Below are 18,984 nucleotides of genomic sequence, written 5' to 3' on the forward strand. Positions count from 1 at the left end.
CACGCTTGGGATTTCAGTGAGCTGCTTTGCTTGGAAAGCCCTATCCCCCTCGTTGCGCTAGTGCCCCTGATCTCGGAGCTTCGTGGGAATAGTCCATAAAGGCCCTGTCCTCCGCAGGTTAATTGCCGGGTTGCTTGAAGCCTCTCTCCAACCTAGGGTCCAGTACCCTGACGTGCTTTCGGCCCCAGACCAGCTATTTGACTGTAGCTGCCGGCCGTCTTCCTCGACTAGCCAGTCACCCAGTCACAATATCCCGCAACCGGGTCTCCGACTCCTCCGGGTCCAGACCACCACTTGCAACCCAATTTGCTTCTCCCCTGGGAGCTCCAACTCCCAGCTTCCTCCGAGCTCCTCACAGCTCGAGGGCTACCACTCAACTGACTTGTCACCTCCCACCTCCCTGCCTTACCCTTAGGTGGGCGGCCCTATTCCAGCTTAGCAGCCCACTGGTGTGCCTGACAGGGTGTGGTGCGAGGTGTGATTAAGATTTTTAGATGCTGGTGGAGGCAGTGCTGCAAGTTGAGAACCCAGAACCAAGAGGGGATGAGTCCTGCACTGGGAGATAAAGAGCGTGCAGTACCCTGTGACGACCTGACTAGTCCAGGGGCATCACAAACAAACACAAATTGCATCATTATTCTATCATGAGGATTGGTGTCTTCAGGGAGGGGCACACGGGCCCAGAACGCCCTTACAGTTGTGCCAACATTGTATTTCTTTCTGGTACCTATACTAATCATGCTCCCTACTGGTATACTCAATGCACCCATGTTTTGCACCGTCGCCCTCATAATTGGATAGGCAGTATGGTATAGAGAAATCCGAGATACAGTAATAATAGGCTGAAAACAGAACTTTTTGAACCCTGGAGACTAAGGGGCTTGGTAATTACCCCTAGGTTTTACTTTTCCGCCCCTCGTAGTAACCCTGCCGCGTCCTTACAGTTCTGGGTTATAGAAAACAACTTTGCTCCATATTCTTGTTCTCTGCAGCGAGGAAGAAATCCTGACCGCTGGGGTTGTGCAAAGCCTCTGCCTCTGTAATTAGCTTAATGCACATGTACTGCACCGGTACAACGCCGAGGAACAATTGTAATCCATTTGATGCATTGCCGTCCCAGCTGGTGCTCTGCCACATGCCTACAAATCCAATTTATTTAGCCTTTCTATGATTATTTTAATGGATTTGGAGCTTGCAGGTTGCGTTGTGTATAGACCTATTCGCTTTTGCTCGCCGCAGTTTCATGACAGTCGTGTAATACACGAAGAATGGAAAAAACATAGACTAGTGCCACCACTTAAACTAAAAAACAGTAATTCCTCGGTATATCATGTAACCTAGGGAAATATGGAGGAAAACTGATTGACAACCATAATGGCCGACATTACCGTTGGCATCGGAGTAGCAAATTACATAAACTAGTCAGATCAGCTGCTCGGGACGCCACGGGTATGTGCACAAGGAGGATTTTGCAGGAGTTTTTGGAGCAGAAAATAAAGGAACGAGGAGTTTAAAAACCACAAGTTTTCATTGGAAAACTGGAGAATTTCTGCTCCAAAGAGTCCTGAAAACAAACTCACCCCTAGGGCTTTGTCAGTGGCATAAATAGAGTCCGATGGTTTGATCCGGGGCCCTCCCGACCTGAGCCATTGTAGCATTCAAAATCCTATAAAGACATAAGTTGCCCCCTGCATCTCCTTCATTGAGTACTAATGTCCCCCCATCCTGTGCCACTTCCTGGTAAATATGTCCTCCATCCTGGACCCCATCATGGCAAAATGCTGGTACTGTGTCCTCATCCTGGTATATATGTTCCCATAATGGCCCTATCCTGGTATATATGGCCTGATCATGTCCCCATCCTGGTATATGTCCCCATCATGGCCCCATCCTGGTATATATGGCCTGATCATGTCCCCATCCTGGTATATGTCCCCATAATGGCCCTATTCTGGTATATATGGCCTGATCATGTCCCCATCCTGGTATATGTCCCCATCATGGCCCCATCCTGGATTATAGCCCCATCCTAATATATCCCAATCATGTCCCCATCTTGGTATACAGCGTCATCATGTCTCCATCCTGGTATATATGACTCCATAATGTCTCCACATTGGCAAAAGTGATCGCAAAACACTCCAAAGACATCCAGGCATCTTACGGGTGTTTTTTTTTTTTTTTAGCATTCTCATTAACTTTTATTATAAAGTACAGAGCATCATCTTGCGGAAAACACCAGAAGATTGGACCGGCCACTTCTTTTAACTGCTTGACGTTTTTAAAAAAAAATTAAGTGGTTAAAACAAGTCCAAAATCCGGAAAATCTGCACAGCAAGTGGTTTTTACATAGACATGCAATGTTCATTCTTTTTTCCCCTTAGCTTTTCAGGAAGTTTCCATGGCAAAATCCACCTGAAAAAGACATTGTCTGCATCTGATCTCTCAGGGGTTTGGCAGTTTATGAAGTTTTGGGAGTGACAGAATTTTATTGTTAATTTTGAAAAAAAAATGCTGAGTTAAGGAGGTTAAGGAGGTTGTAACAGCCATATCAGCGTCCCCGCGCTGTCCTGCCTCCCTCCCCCGGTTGTGGTGTCTATTCCCTCACCTGCCCGAACGTCCTGTGGTGGCTGTCCCGTCGTCGGTCCATGCTGCTGCGTCCCAGAAACTGTGTACACGTCACAAGCTTCATGGTTCTGCCTAAAGGGCCAGCGTGCCCTAATCCAGAAGGGCCTCTAGGGTCAGCTGAGAGGTTGCAGGTACTTAGGGCACCTGCCCAGACGTCCTGTGGCTGTCCCATCCCTGGTCCATGCTGCTGCCTCCCAGAGCCTGTGTACACATCAGAGACTTCATGGTTCTACCCGAAGGGTGCGTGCGTGGCCAGCGCACCCTAACCTGGAAGTGCCTTTCAGGTCAGCTAAGAGGTGGCACCTTTCCTCTATGGGAGGTGCCTGGGCAACGAGTTAGTAACATTGCTAGTTTTCCGGTTCTCTGTGCTCCTGCTAGTATTGTATTACATGCTGCTGCTGCTGCTTTGTGCCTCTGTTTCAGTGCACTCCTCATCTGCTGCTGCGGTTACTACCATGTACGCCAGCTGTCTGGCTGATACCAGCTGCTGCTGCCATAACCATCCATACCGGACAGATCCACTACTTTGCCTGCCGCCACTGCAGTTTCTACCAGAGACTGTACTGTGTTCGTGGAGCCAGCTGTTGGGGTACTGCTGATCACCTGGGGGTTGCCCTCTGCCAGCTGTTTACCAGCGTATGTACCTGCAGTAGTGAAGACTCGGCAGCCAGTTCAGTTTGCCCCCCCCAGGAAAGTGTACGGTACCTTCGGTCCAGTGGACCCACTCATACAGGCATAACAGTGGTAAAATAGTGGCTCATGAATGTAGAAAAAAGCAAAAGTTTCATATATTTGATTCATGTAAAGCTAATTGAAATGACAGTGACCTTTTAACAAATTTGGGATAAAATAATAAAATACCAACAATATTCTTAAACATGGCCAAAAAGGCACAAAACATGGCTTGTATGAAATCCGAGACACATGGAGGTCAACTGAGGTCCTTTTCGGTGCTGCTCGGTGATCCCATGTCAGATGTCTTATTCCAAAGGTATTCTGTGCAATAAACCAATAAAATAATACGGTTATAGAAGTTTCGAGGTCTTCTCTGCTTGGACTGAGAGTTTAGCACCTTGAAGAGAAGTGTGCGTTCTGAAGAGGAGTCTTGCCAGTTCTGTGTCTTTCACCTCTTGTTTGTACTGTACATCTCGGAGATAGCAGTTGGCACGCAGCTATTTTCTTGGCGTCTCGCTCGGGATGAGTTCTCTCTCTTTTTTTTTTTTAAGCGTTTGTTTCTACAACAAAAATAAATACATATAGAAAAGTATTAGAAAACCCAAGAGTGCTGCCGAGTGGGAAATCAGGACGGAAAGTTTTCTGTTTATTGTATTTGCAAGGAAATTGTTTGAGCCGTTTAAACAACTTCCTGACGTTCCCTTTGCTTCGTCCCGCAGCCTTTGAAGTAATAACATTCTGTAAGGCTTTTTGCAAACAGACAGGCGGTGAATTTCCCCCAGTCCCAGGATCGCTGTAGCAGATCTAAAAATAATTCTTTGATACAGAGAATATTTTCGGCAAAACCTCTCCGAATAAAGTTACAAAACTCTTGAAGTTTCGATAATGGAGCCGTTCATGCCATGATTATCTCTTCGTAAAGCTGTAGACCGTGGCAAAGAAGATCTGCTCCATTGGCTGCTCGTCCTCTCTGTTCTCGACTATTTGTACAATGCACTAATAACCATTTTATGGGCAACATCGTAACTCTCGGACACTCACAACGTACCAAGCGTTCCATCAGCGTGTGTGTCTAGGCACCTTGGAACCAAAAATTCAGCCATATTTCAAACCCTAGTCTGGTGAAGGCAAGGTATCGCCTAGTCAATGGGTAGGTGATAACTGCTAGATCAGTGTCGTTCCCACCACTAGGACCGCTAGCAAATAGACAAGGTGCTTATTCTGTAGCACCTATGGGGCAAGGGGTTAACTTTACTCGTCGCCGGGCCAGTGATGAGTCTGGGATGTCACGGTGGCCCTGCCCGGCTCAGTGGACCCGACGCGTACAATAAAAAGGAGGATGATGAGATGGTAGTTTGATGTTTGTCTCGTGACGCCACCTGTGGTACATGGCCATGGATTAGCCGCCGCTGCTGTTGCTGTCCTTCGGGGTGGATGGTTGTAGCAGCTAAGATGGTTCTGCTCCCCACAGGTGGAGTGGGCCCTGGAGAGGATGATGAGGGGAGTAGTGGCCTTGGCGCTGAAGTGTGGGGCGCCGGCAAGGGCAGGCGGACACAGTTTATGCGATTTCAAGGTTTCTTTACTCTCAGCCCCAGTTGCAACTCGCGGAGTACCGGTCGCGGCAGTGCTGGGCCCCAGTCGATTCCGAGCAATTCGAGGTCACCGCAGGTGTTCCCACTGTGAGTTCTTTCTGGTCGGGGTCCCTACAATTCCGGTGTATGGGGAATGTGGAACGGGCTGCGGGTGTTTCCTACACTCTCCGCAGACCCTGGAATCCCGTGTAGCTGTAGAGAACCCGGGCTGAGCTACCTGCTCCAAGCTGCGGGTCCTATGGTGCTCCCAGAAGTGTGAGGTGTGTAAATGTGAGAAACACGAGCGATTAACCTCTCCTTACCAAAGATGAGTACTACATCTTGAGGGAGATGTAGTACCCTGTGGCAACTGAAGCCTCAGGAGCGCCACAGTTCTCTACTTCCTCCCAGGTTGTGGGAGTCCAGCTATTAGGAGCTCAATGTCGCTGCTGGTTGCCCATGCAACCTGCTGCACAATTCAAAGTCTATACTGTTGAGTATGTGAAGACACGAGTGTGTCAATCCCTGCTGAGACTTTTTAAGTGATCGGGGATCAGAAGGTCTCAGCTTTTGGTTGATCACAGATTTGTTTTAGAATCCGCTCATCGCTTATTCTGAGTAGGAGCGTATTTAATTCCATTCGGTGCTGAAGGGGTTAAGGTCTCTTGGAGATTGACTTGTAGCTTTTAATCTCAGCGGCAGCCACATCCTCCCACTATATAAACTCACTCCTCACTTTCTCCAATGTCGGCTATAGCTCATTTTATAACTGACCACTTTGAAGGAGCCTGGCTCTGGAGAAGCTGGGGTGTTGTTTCTGTTGCAGCTGAGAAGAGCCCTGCTTGAGGAGCTGTGGAGAACTATTTGTTGTGTCTTTCCCATTTTTCTTACTTTCATCGTGTTGTTTTATTGTAGTGGAGAGACTAGCGTCTTGTTGACCTTTGCATAAGTCAGGGTACGTGCAGGGCCAGCGAAGGGCTGGGCCTGTGACGGTGCAGGGGAGAAGGACCCGTCTAAGGGTGTTAAGGATCAGCCTCAGGTGAGTGTTAAGAGGTAACCCCGCTCCCTTTTCCCTAGTTTCAGGGTCATCCATTGTATTGTTAAAGTTTGAAGAAAGTCAGCTGCACTCACCTCCATATAAAAAGGTAAAAACATTTCTCCCATTCGGAGATAGCAGCTAGGGGGAGAGAAAGTGATACGGGTGCAGGGGAATACAGACTATGGCTGATTTGCGCTCCTGTGTGCTTCTATGGGTATTGTTTCCATGGTGTTCCCTTTGTGTTGCTTTGCTCTCCGAGGGTCCTCTCGTCCCTGGCGTCACAGATATGGTGCATTGCAGTTGACTATTGACCAGCTTAATAAATGCCATAGAGTAAGGTGCATGCACAACCAACATCTCCATTCATCCCATCGCCATAGTGTTTTTTGCAAACAAGGGAAGAATCAAGGGAAAATGGGTAAAGTCACCTCTTATGGTGAGGACCCAACTCGATCACAGAATTCTAACGCACCCAATGGATTGGGGATATCCTCCTTAGACAAGAATACCTCGTTAATAAATTTTTTCATTTTACCTACAAGGTTGCTTGAGTTGTGGAGCAGGATGAACGTCACCCATAGAGCTATGATTAATCTATATATATAATTGCCTTATTCTGTCTGTCTGTCTTGCTCCAAAATTGTGTCCTTACGGTGACACAAAGCTGATTGGCCGCTGGGCTCGCCATGGGCCCGCCCCTCGCACGGATTGGCCGCTCGCCCAGGCTCCGCCCGCACACGGATTGGCCGGCCGCTCGCCCAGGCTCCGCCCCCCTACACGGATTGGCCTCTCGCCCCGGCACCCTGCACGCATTGGCAACTCGGCCACGCCCCGCCCCCCCTCATGCAATGCACGCTCGCTCTGGCCCCGCCCCCGCACGCATTCCCCGAACCGACACAGAGCCACGACTCCCAGGTGAGTACTGTACCCCCGGGAGCCCACATCAGCGTACGCTGCCAACCCAGCCGACACATACCCTCGCATTGCTGGGGTTGCCGCCGTATGCTGCTGTGGGCTCCCGTGCGAGCGGGGGATGGGATACGCTGGTAACCATGGTAGCATAGTTACCAGCGCATCAAGGTCCTGTAGCGGCGGAACATACACACGCACACACATAACAACACACACACACACATACACATCAGATCACACTCACATCACATCGCATCCACACACTCACAACATCCCGTGATATCGCTTGCTTCTCGGCGGCGATACTGTGGAGTGACCTTCCAGGACCTGCCGGAGGATCACATGGCCAGAAGCATGTGGTATCTCCGGATGTTGTGAGTGTGAGTGCGTATGTGCAATATCGTCAGTGTGTGTGTGAGTGTATGCGATCGGATGTGTGTGAGTGTGTTCTGATGTGTGAGTGTGTGTGTGTGTGAGTGTATGCGATCGGATCTGTGAGTGTCGGCAGAGAAGCACGGCGTGCTGGGGGAGGCTGGAAGGAGAGAGGCTGATCCTGGGGAAGGCTGGGAGGGGGAGGCTGATGCTGGGGGAGGCTGGGAGGAGAGAGGCTGATGCTGGGGGAGGCTGATGCTGGGGGAGGCTGATGCTGGGGGAGGCTGGGAGGAGAGAGGCTGATGCTGGGGTAGGCTGATACTGGGGGAGGCTGATGCTGGGGGAGGCTGGGAGGGTGTAGGCTGATGCTGGGGTAGGCTGATGCTGGGGTAGGCTGATGCTGGGGGAGGCTGAGAGGAGAGAGGCTGATGCTGGGGGAGGCTGAGAGGAGAGAGGCTGATGCTGGGGGAGGCTGGGAGGAGAGAGGCTGATGCTGGGGGAGGCTGGGAGTAGAGAGGCTGATGCTGGGGGAGGCTGGGAGTAGAGAGGCTGATGCTGGAGGGGGCTGGGAGGAGAGAGGCTGATGCTAGGGGAGGCTGGGAGGAGAGAGGCTGATACTGGGGGAGGCTGGGAGGCGAAAGGCTGATGCTGGGGGAGGCTGGGAGGCGAGAGGCTGATGCTGGGGGAGGCTGGGAGGGGGAGGCTGATGCTGGAGGAGGTTGGGAGGAGAGAGGCTAATGCTGGAGGAGGCTGGGAGGAGAGAGGCTGATGCTGGAGGAGGCTGGGAGGAGAGAGGCTGATGCTAGGGGAGGCTGGGCGGAGAGAGGCTGATACTGGGGGAGGCTGGGAGGCGAGAGGCTGATGCTGGGGGAGGCTGGGAGGCGAGAGGCTGATGCTGGGGGAGGCTGGAAGGGGGAGGCTGATGCTGGGGGAGGCTGGGAGGGGGGAGGCTGAGAGAAGAGAGGCTGATGCTGGGGGAGGCTGAGGCTGGGAGGAGAGAGGCTGATGCTGGGAGGAGAGAGGCTGATGCTGGGAGGAGAGAGGCTGATACTGGGGACAGAGAGGCTGATGCTGGGGACAGAGAGGCTGATGCTGGGAGGAGAGAGGCTGATGCTGGGGACAGAGAGGCTGATGCTGGTGCAGCATGGGGGATGGAGCACGATGGGGGGTGCGCAGCATGGCGGATGGAGCACGATGGGGGGTGCGCAGCATGGCGGATGGAGCACGTTTGGGAGTGCGCAGCTTGGCGGATGGAGCACGTTTGGGAGTGCGCAGCATGGCGGATGGAGCATGTTTGGGAGTGCGCAGCATGGCGGATGGACCACGTTTGGGAGTGCGCAGCATGGTGGATGGACCACGTTTGGGAGTGCGCAGCATGGCGGATGGAGCACGTTTGGGAGTGCTCAGCATGGCGGATGGAGCACGATGGGGGGTGCGCAGCATGGGGGATGGAGCACGATGGGAGGTGCCCACCTTCCCCCAACACACACACACACACAACACACCACACACACACTGGGAACCACAAACACCGCCCTACACAGACACCCACACACACAGACAACGCTGCACACACACAACACCCAACACACAAACACCGCGGCACACACAAATATACGCACATACCGCACAACACACACACTGCACAAAACATACCTCCCCCCAAAACCCACCACACCCACACAAACCGTGCAACACACACACACAACGCTACAGACACACAGCGCTCCACAAACAACGCAACCCACACAACACACATACAACACCGCTCTCACCCCCCGTCACACCCAGACAACACCCAGAACATGTACAGCCCCTACACAAACACTTGGTAACTACACACAACAACATCTATATATATATATATATATATATATATATATAAAACAAAAATCATACATGAACTACACAATACGTAAATTCTAGAATACCCGATGCGTAGAATCGGGCCACCTTCTAGTCCACACATAAGACCCCTCTTGGTGATGACCTGGAGATATAACATTAGGGGTTACCTATCCCCAGACCCCAAAATGTGTGACTTATAAAAAGAATAATAAGTAACAACGTGATTTATAAGAATTTGTTATGGGACAGTAGAAGGATTAGGATTGTATAGTAATAATTCTGCATTTCTTCCTTCTGAATCTTTCCCCATCACCTGTGAGTGATATTATTGGGAAGTGGCAGAACTGCAGCAACTCAGCCTTGAAGTGAAGACCCCGTAACGTTACAGAGTGGGGGGCCGAGTGCTGAGGAGCAGAAAAGTCCCCACCGCTCTGCTGACCCCATAACCAGACCTCCTCTAGTAGCATCAGCACAAACAGCGCTCCCACTGCGAGCTTCATGGCCGAACAGTTGCAGCCGTACATCACGAAGCACAATGCTGAGCCTTACATCACCAAGCACAATGCCGAGCCGTACATCACCAAGCACAATGCCAAGCCATACATCACCAAGCACAATGCTGAGCCATACAACAGCAAGCATAATGCTGAGCCATACATCACCAAGCACAATGCCGAGCTGTAAATCACCAAGCACAATGCCTAGCCATACATCACCAAGCACAATGCTGAGCCATACATCACCAAGCTCAATGCCGAGCCATACATCACCAAGCATAATGCCGAGCCGTACATCACCAAGCACAATGCCGAGCCGTACATCACCAAGCACAATGCTGAGCCATACATCACCAAGCACAATGCCGAGCCATACATCACCAAGCACAATGCCGAACCGTACATCACCAAGCACAATGCTGAGCCATACATCACCAAGCACAATGCTGAGCCATACATCACCAAGCACAATGCTGAGCCATACATCACCAAGCACAATGCCAAGAATCGGATGGAGAGGTGTAAAGCTGCCAGCATTGGACCCTGGAGGAGATGTGTCCTGTGCAGTGACGGATCACACTTTTCTATCTACATCTGGTGGACGAATCTGGGTTTGGGAATGGAGAACATTACTCCTTGTGCCCACTGTATAGATGGTGGAGGATAATGTTCTGGGCTGTTATCAGGGGGCGGCCTTGACCCCTTAATTCTGTGAAGGGAAGACCCATTTCTGTTCCTCATGACTGTACCCAGTGCACAAGACATGGTTGGAGAATTTGGTGGAAGATCATGAACGGCCACAATAAGACTGGACCTCCGCTCCACCAGCACCTATACCGGAGATTGTGAGCCCGGCCGCCTTCATCATCAGTGTCACCTCACAAATGTTCTTCTAAATAAAGGGGCAAAAATTCCCACAAATACCTCCAAAATCTTGTAGAAATCCTTCCCAGAAGATCAGAGCAGTTAGATCTGCAGAGGGGAGACTTTATATAACTATATTAATGTCCATGGATGTTGAATGAGAGATCAAAAAAAGCTCCTGGGAGGTGGATGTGGAGGGTCGGGGGCACATTCAACATATGGAGGAAAATCTATTATATTACATACTTTTATAATCGATATGCTCTTTGTGTAATGCGCGGATGTGTCGGGTCCTCGAGTGCCCGAGACACAGTTTGTAGTGGCTACTTGTGCTCATGGTCAAGGATAAATGACTGAAAAATGGATTTTCTAAATGGAAATCTCTTTAATTCTACTATAAGTGTTTTAACTGTCTTGTGACCAGGACAGACGTCCGTTCTCGGGGTTGGCTGCCATGATGGTTGAGTGACCTAGAGTAGATATGAGATATTTCTATTTAATGCATCTAGACACCATGGTTGTGAGAACATTGTGGCTCCAAAACCTATCGAGTTAATTTGCCTGAATGGTGCCTTCTGTTCCTGGTCATGGGTCATCTTCTCCGTGTGACGCAGTGCTCATCGGAGTCACCATGGTCTCATGTCCTTGAGTCTTTCTCCGTTGTCTGCTTTCTTCCATCTCTTCAGGCTGTCAGAAGTTACTTGACGACTTTACGTTAAATGTTCTTCTCTATTTTAAGCTGTCAACTTGTCAAACTTTAATAGCTGTGTTATTTTAACTTCTCAGCACAATTCTTATTATGCTCCCGAAAGTTTTTTTTTTTATGCGGCTGTTATTACTAATAACACAAAAGACTTTGTTTTCGTGTCTTACAAGTCTCCAGCAGAGTACAGATGAGGCTTAGAAAGATGTCTGGAGAGTGAACATGAGCCTCAAGTCACTCACGCTCATTTATAAGATTGGGCCAATATCCTAAGAGACTACAAGTGGTCAAAAATAAGTTCATCAAGTGCAATCATACCCATAGCTTTTGGTTTTACGTAATCAAGTATACCACCTTGGAACCTCTGCAATTAATCGTTAGGAGTGGGGACCTTTGCCTTCCGATTGGTAGTCATCATCTGTGATTTGCGACCAGTTTGATGACCTTTGTTGTCATCTTCTTAGTCAGCCTGATTACCTTAGTCTTCATGTTCATCATTGGCTTAATGGTCTTTGCTGTCATCTTCATCATCAGCTGGGTGACTTATGTAGACTTGATCTTCATAAGCTTGATGATCGTAACCACCAGCCAGATGACCTTCGTCCTCATGTTCATCATCAGCTTTATGGTCTTCGCTGTCATCTTCATCATCAGCCTGCTGACTTTTGTAGTCTTGATCATCATAAGCTATGGTGATCTTAACCATCAGCCTGGTGACCTTCATCGTCATGTTCGTCATTGGCTTCATGCTCTTCACTGTCATAGTTAGCGTGGTGACTACTGTTGTCCTGCTTGTCATCAGTTGGATGATCTTCTCGGTCATCTTCATCAGACTGCAAACTCATCTTCATTTTCATCATCTGCTTGATGGTCTTTGCTGTCCTCTTCATCGTAAGACTGGTGACCTTCGTTATGTATTGACTTGGTGATCTTAACTGACATTGCCACCATTGTCAACCTGGTGACCTTTGGTGTCATATAATCATCATTAGTTTGATAAGCTTCCTGGTCATCCTGGTGACTGTTGCCGTCTTGTTTGTCTTAAGCTTGGTGACTATCTTTGCCACCTTCATCAGCCCGGTGACCTTCATTGTAATGTTAGTCAATGACTTTGCGCTCTTCCTGGTCATAGTCAGCTTGGTGACTTATCTCATTCTGCTTGTCATTGGCTTGATGATTTTTCTCAGACTGGTGACTTTCATCTTCATTTTCATCATCAGCTTGATGGTCTTTGCTGTCATCTTCATTGGAAGGCTGGTGACCTTTGTTATGTATTGACTTGGCGATCTTCGCAGACATAACCATTGTCAGCCTGGTGACCTTTGGTGTCATGTTCGTCGTTGGTTAGGTGGCCTTCATTGTCAACCAGGTGACATTTGGTGTCATGTTAGTCATTGGTTTGGTGACCTTCGTTGTCAGCCTGGCGACTGTTGCCATCTGGTTTGTCTTAAGCTTGGTGACTATCTTTGCCATCTTCATCAGCCTGGTGACCTTCATTGCTATGTTTGTCATCAGCTTGGTCACCTTCATTTGTGTTTTTCATTTGACAGCACTTTTTATAGGTCATAACAAGGTCATTGGAGGACCCTTGACTAAGCATTTGTGCATTTTTTCCAATGTGGAGAGTAATCCTTGTGCCTTTTGTTGAGGATTTTTTCATCTTGGAGTCCAGTAAATAACTTTTTCCTAATTGGAGAACGTCCTTTCAGGGTGAAACTTTCTTGATGTTTATCTGCCTGGCACTGGTTTATCTAACTTGGTAGGAAGATTATAATATTACAGTCATTCACATGAATGGTGATCATCTTGTACACGAGGAGCCTTCTTGAATCAGAGATGTTCTTTATAGGGGGTTTCCATTTTTGGTGGCTATATTATGGATAATGATGAGTTTTGCTAAATCAAAGATGTTCTTTGCAGACAGATCTCCTTTTTCGATTGTCTTCTACACGATGAGTCTTTTTGAATCAAATATTCTTATAGAAGTCTCCAGTTTGGCCGACCATCTTATGCTAATGAATCTTTATGAGGATCTTCACAAAGGGACTCCATTTTGGCTTATTGTAAAGGGTACAAAGGGATCAGATGTTCTTTATAGAAGTCTCTATTTAGGGCTACCATCTTATGCCTAATGAGTCTTTTTGATGTTCTTAACTCAAGGTCTCTATTTTGGCTTGTTGTTAAGGGGACAAAGAGAGGTCTCAAGGACTCAGTTCATAATCTGGACCAGGTCTTCCACCTACCATGCGCCATTTAGAATACTGGTGTTTTTTTTAGGATTAAGCCCTCTCAAATATCATTTTTCAGGTGCAACTTCTACCTCTGCCCCCCTATGTAAGAGCATAAGTCTCAACATTTTGATGTTCTTCACATGAGGTCTCCATTTTGGCTTATTTTTATGGGCACAAAAAGAGGCCTTAAGGACTCCGCCTATAATCTGGACCAGGACTTCCACCTACCATGTGCCATTTATAATACTGGTGTTTTTTTTATAATTAAAGCAGGCTTTACACACAGCGACATCGCTAGCGATGTCGTTGCCAATCGTACCCGCCCCCGTTGGTTGTGCGTCGAGGGCAAATCGCTGCCCGTAGCGCACAACATCACTAACACCCGTCACACGAACTTACCTGCCTAGCGACGTCGCTGTGGCCGGCGAACCGCCTCCTTTCTAAGGGGGCGGTTCATGTGGCGTCACTAAGCAGCCACCCAATCAAAGCGGAGGGGCGGAGATGAGTGGGACGAACATCCCGCCCACCTCCTTCCTGCAGGTTCGATGTAGTTCCTCCTTCCTGTGGTGTCACACGTAGCGATGTGTGCTGCCGCAGGAACGACGAACAACCTGCGTCCTGCAACAGCAAGGATAATCGGGATTAGAACGACCCGACAACGATCAACGATTAGGTGAGTATTTTGATAGTTTAACGGTCGTTCGTGCGTTTCACATGCAACGACGTCGCTAACGAGGCCGGATATGCGTCACGAATTCCGTGACCCCAACGACATCTCGTTAGCGATGTCGTTGCGTGTAAAGCCCGATTTAGGCCTCTCAAATATCGCAGTCCCTCAACTTCTACCTCTGCCCCCCTTTGTAAGAACATAAGTCTCAACATTGTAGAACCAATGGAACCTAAAAGTAAAAAAAATAGAACGTACAACTTATTTTTGATAAATGGAAAACATAAAAATAGTATAAAAACCAGTAACACCGTAGAATAGGAAACAAAATCAGGACATAGAAGCTTAAATTTCCTAATTTCCTTATTTCTCAAAAATAATCCTATTATGACAATACACATCAATTTTTCTAAGAATCAGAAACACAAAAAGAAATGTGTTTGAGCATAAAAAGCGCAAAGGGAAGGAAAAATGTTTACGACTTAAGAAAGCTCAGAAAGCGGAGACTAAATTTCTTTTTCTGACCTGTGAAGGCAGCATGGAGCCGAATACAAGAGATTAATCATGAATCCGCCGAGAAAAAAAAAATAATAAAAAAACGCAGTGACAAGTTAATTGCTCAAATATGAAATCATGCAATTAATCCGATTATACATGTAAATAGGGGTTCATTTTCAATGTCCTTCTAGCTAATTATTTAATGATGGATTTCTGAATTAATTTCCTGCTGTTCGGGTTCAGTCATTAACCCTTTCTTGAAAATTGGAGAAATTCTCAGTGCGCAAATTAGGCTTGTGGTTGTCCTATGGTGCTGCACAAGTGGACCGCCGTTAGTTTGCCTAACCTGTAATAATAATCATTCATCTACCCTGCTCCGGTGCTCCGTCCCCGTTGCCTTCTGTTCTGCTCCGGTTGCATGGTGTCAGCGGGTTGCTGATGCAGTTGGTCCTCAAAGATCATGGCCTGATGGCTTTTTTAGAGCACAACCTGCCCCAATGCATTACCTGGTGAGCGTAATACCTTTTTCTAGCCCGTTAGCCCTTGCTGTGCTTTTTCCCTGGTTTTCTGTGTTTTTTTGGGTGCAGTTTTGGTCCCAAAACTGCATGCATTTCCTTCCCCAGCAAAGTCTATGAGATTGCAGGTTTTTTTTTTTTTGGCTGCATCTTTGCGGTGACCACATGTCAATTCTTTTTGCGCTTTGTCCCTGCGTTTGAGGACTGGCAGATCAATCCCCTGCTATCTGGCCAGGTGTCAGTCCCCATATAAAGTCTATGGGGACCAGAATCCGGTGCAAAGGGGTAGGAGCAAGCGCTTAATACTTATCAATTCACTGGGGCGGCTGTCCTTCTTTCCAGGCCGCTCATTAGGCTCATACATATGCACTGCTTCCCCAGATCACCAGCGTCTGTGATTGGTTGCAGTCAGACGAGTCTCCACGCTGAGTGACAGCGTGTCTGAGGCTTCTATACAGAGACGCCAGTGGGTGGGTCTATATTGTACAGTAAAATAAATAAAATTGGCGTAGGATCACCCATATTATACCAGCACAGATAAAGCCCGACAGCTGGGGGCTGGTATTCTCAGGCTGGGGATACCCATGGTTATTGGGCACCCCCACCCTAAAAATATCAGCCAGCAGCCTGGAATTGCTGCATCCATTAGATGTGACAGTACCGGCACTTTACCCAGCTCTTCCCAATTGCCCTGGTGCGGTGGCAATCAGGGTAATGAGGGAGTTAATGGCAGCCCACAACTGCCACTAAAGCACTAGATTAGTGATGAGACACCCCCATCACTAATCTGTAAGTGAAAGTAAATAAACACAAACACCGAAAAGCATCCTTAAAAACACCCGATGTAATCCACATACGGTCTCACAACGTTTCCACCACTGCTACATTTGAAGCTAACAGCGAGCGCCATAGAACATGACTGCCCGCTGTGAGCTCCACGCAGGGACTGAAGTAAGCCGCGCGATCAGCAGTGATGTCACTTAAGTTAACTGCGGCCACAACTGGAGTCCTTCACCTGTGACCGCAAATCACCTGAGTGAGGCTATGTGCGCACATTGCATCTTTGTGGTGACCACAAAGATGCATGTTTTTAGCCCCAAAAAATGCACTTGTGGCAAAAACGCAATATCTAAAGCTCACAGCGAGCGCCATAGTACATGACTGCCCTCTGTGAGCTCCATGCAGCAACTGAAGTGAGCTGCGCGATCTGCGGTGACAACAATAAACGCACCCTGTTAATGGTGCTTTTTATCCAATCTTAGCTTTGATCCTTGGTAATTCTTCCGTATTGGCTCCTTTTCCAACAAGGCTCATGTTTGGTCTTCAGCTTTTTGCATCTGGACCTCTCAAACCACTCATTGGGAGTGTATGAATAATAAATGATACAGTTGTCATAATGACTACATTCCCAACATGTGATAATTCACACATATATGTGACTGAGAAATCACTATTACCCATTATACAATACACCTAGCCTGATTGCCAGAAATACATAATTCCCAAAGCGCGTTTCGCTTATGATATTCTTGCTTCCTCAGGGGGTTAATCTCTGCAAATGACCTTAAACATTTGGTCACTTTTTTGATCCTTGATATTTTTTCTGAATTGACTTTTTTTTCAACTAGGCTCACGTTTTATCTTCTGGCTTTTTGCATCCGAACCTCTCAAACCGCTCATAGGGAGTGTATAAATTCTAAATGATACAGTGGTCATAAAGATAATATTCCCAACATATGTTAATTCTCACACACACGCACACTAATTATATATATATATATATATATATATATATATATATATATATATATATATATATATATATATATAAATAAAACTGAGAACTCACTCTTACCCATTATATAATACACCTAGCCTGGTTGCCTGAAATGCAATTTCCAAAGCACGTTTCGCTTATGATATTCTTGCTTCCTCAGGGGGTTAATCTCTGGCACATGACCTTAAACATTTCGCCACTTTTTTGATCCTTGGTATTTCTTCCTCATTGGCTTCTTTTCCATCCAGGTTCACGTTTTGTCTTCCGGCTTATTGCATCTCAAACCGCTCATAGGGAGTGTATGAATTCCAAATGATATAATGGTTATAAAGACTACATTCCCAATGTGTGCTAACTCACATATATGTGACCGAGAAATCACTCTTACCCAAAGTACAATATATCTAGCCTTGTTGCCAGAAATGCAATTCCCAAAGTGCGTTTCGCCTATGATATTCTTGCTTCCTCAGGGGTTTAATCTCTGGCACATGATCCTAAATATTTGGATACGACGTTTTTAGATACCAGAGGAGACATGACCTCTATTGGTCATTAGTGTAAAGGGGGTTGAAGAACTTTGAGCGTTGAGTATGGCAATTTCTCTAACTCCGAGCACTTAGGTAAGACTATCGATTAGTTTCAATTTAACCTTAAACTCCTCGACGGTTAACATTATTTTTGAACATCGCACAAGTATGTACATCGACTTTAAGGAAGATGAGACATCTCACCACCAATTCAAGTCTTAAAGAGCCATTATTGACTGTTACATAATGAAGATCCTTTGCAAAACTACTAATGGAGCGCGGGACCCACCAGAGACTGGTCCTATTCTACAGGTATATGGAGCGACATTGCACTATTGTCCGTATACACCACCGATATCCACTATTTACAGATTTGAAACCAATTAATGATAAGTTATTTTTATTCTTTGTAGTCCCAGTAGTATCAGTTTTGGATTTTCCCAAGAGATGCGTCATTCTCGGCACCGTATTTGTTCATGTAGGGCCTAAATTATGCATGGTGACCACGGATGAGAAGAAGTCTCCAGAACTGGTGTGCTACTTACATTAGCAGCACTTTCTGCAGCCGCTCTCTTCTACCTCCTGCTGCGTCATTCTCCTGATAATGAGCTGAGTATTTACATGTACATTTTCCAGTAAACGTTTGCTGTAATTTCAACAGATTTTGCATAAGTAATATTACAAGCGACTGCAAGAGACATAATAAATGCACTCCTTTCTCCACTAATGAGCCATTGTTCTTCTCCCTTGGTTCCTGAACTAATAATTCACTCAGAAAAATTACGAAGATCCATCTTGATCAAAACAAGATGAACTAAGGCATCAAATTTCAACTGCCTATTAAAGTCTATGGAGGGCGATAGGTGAAAGAAGGAGCAGAGTAAGAGACAGAAAGACAGCAACAAACAACTTTCAAGTGTTTTATCTCTGTAGAGATGGATTCACAAATACACTTCTCAGTATTGCTGTGCAACGTCCTCCATGCTGCTGCTTTCTAGTTTTGTGTTTTCTCTCTCTAGAGATGGATTCACAGCTACACTTCTCAGTACTGCTGTGCAATGTCCTCCATGCTGCTGCTACTTTCTAGTTTAGTGTTTTAGCTCTCTAGAGATGGATTCACAGCTACACTTGTCAGTACTGCTGTATAATGTCCTCCATGCTGCAACTGCTTTCTAGTTTAGTGTTTTAAGCTCTCTACAGATGGATTCATAACTACACTTCTCAGTATTGCTGTACAACGTCCTTCATGCTGTTGCTTTCTAGTATAGTAATTTATCTCTCTAGAGATGGATTCACAACTATGCTTCTCAGTATTGCTGTACAACGTCCTCCATGATGCTGCTGCTTTTTAGTTTAGTGTTTTCTCTCTCTAGAGATGGATTCACAGCTACACTGCTCAGTACTGCTGTACAATGTCCTCCATGCTGCTGCTGCTTTTTAATTTAGTGTTTTCTCTCTCTAGAGATGGATTCACAGCTACACTTGTCAGTACTGCTGTACAATGTCCTCCATGATGTTGCTGCTTTTTAGTTTAGTGTTTTCTCCCTCTAGAGATGGATTCACAGCAACACTGATCAGTACTGCTGTACAATGTCCTCCATGCTGCTGTTTTCTAGTTTAATGTTTATCTCTCTAGAGATGGGTTCACATCTATGCTTCT

Source organism: Anomaloglossus baeobatrachus, chromosome 10 (genome assembly GCF_048569485.1).
Source record: "Anomaloglossus baeobatrachus isolate aAnoBae1 chromosome 10, aAnoBae1.hap1, whole genome shotgun sequence".
NCBI lineage: Eukaryota > Metazoa > Chordata > Amphibia > Anura > Aromobatidae > Anomaloglossus > Anomaloglossus baeobatrachus.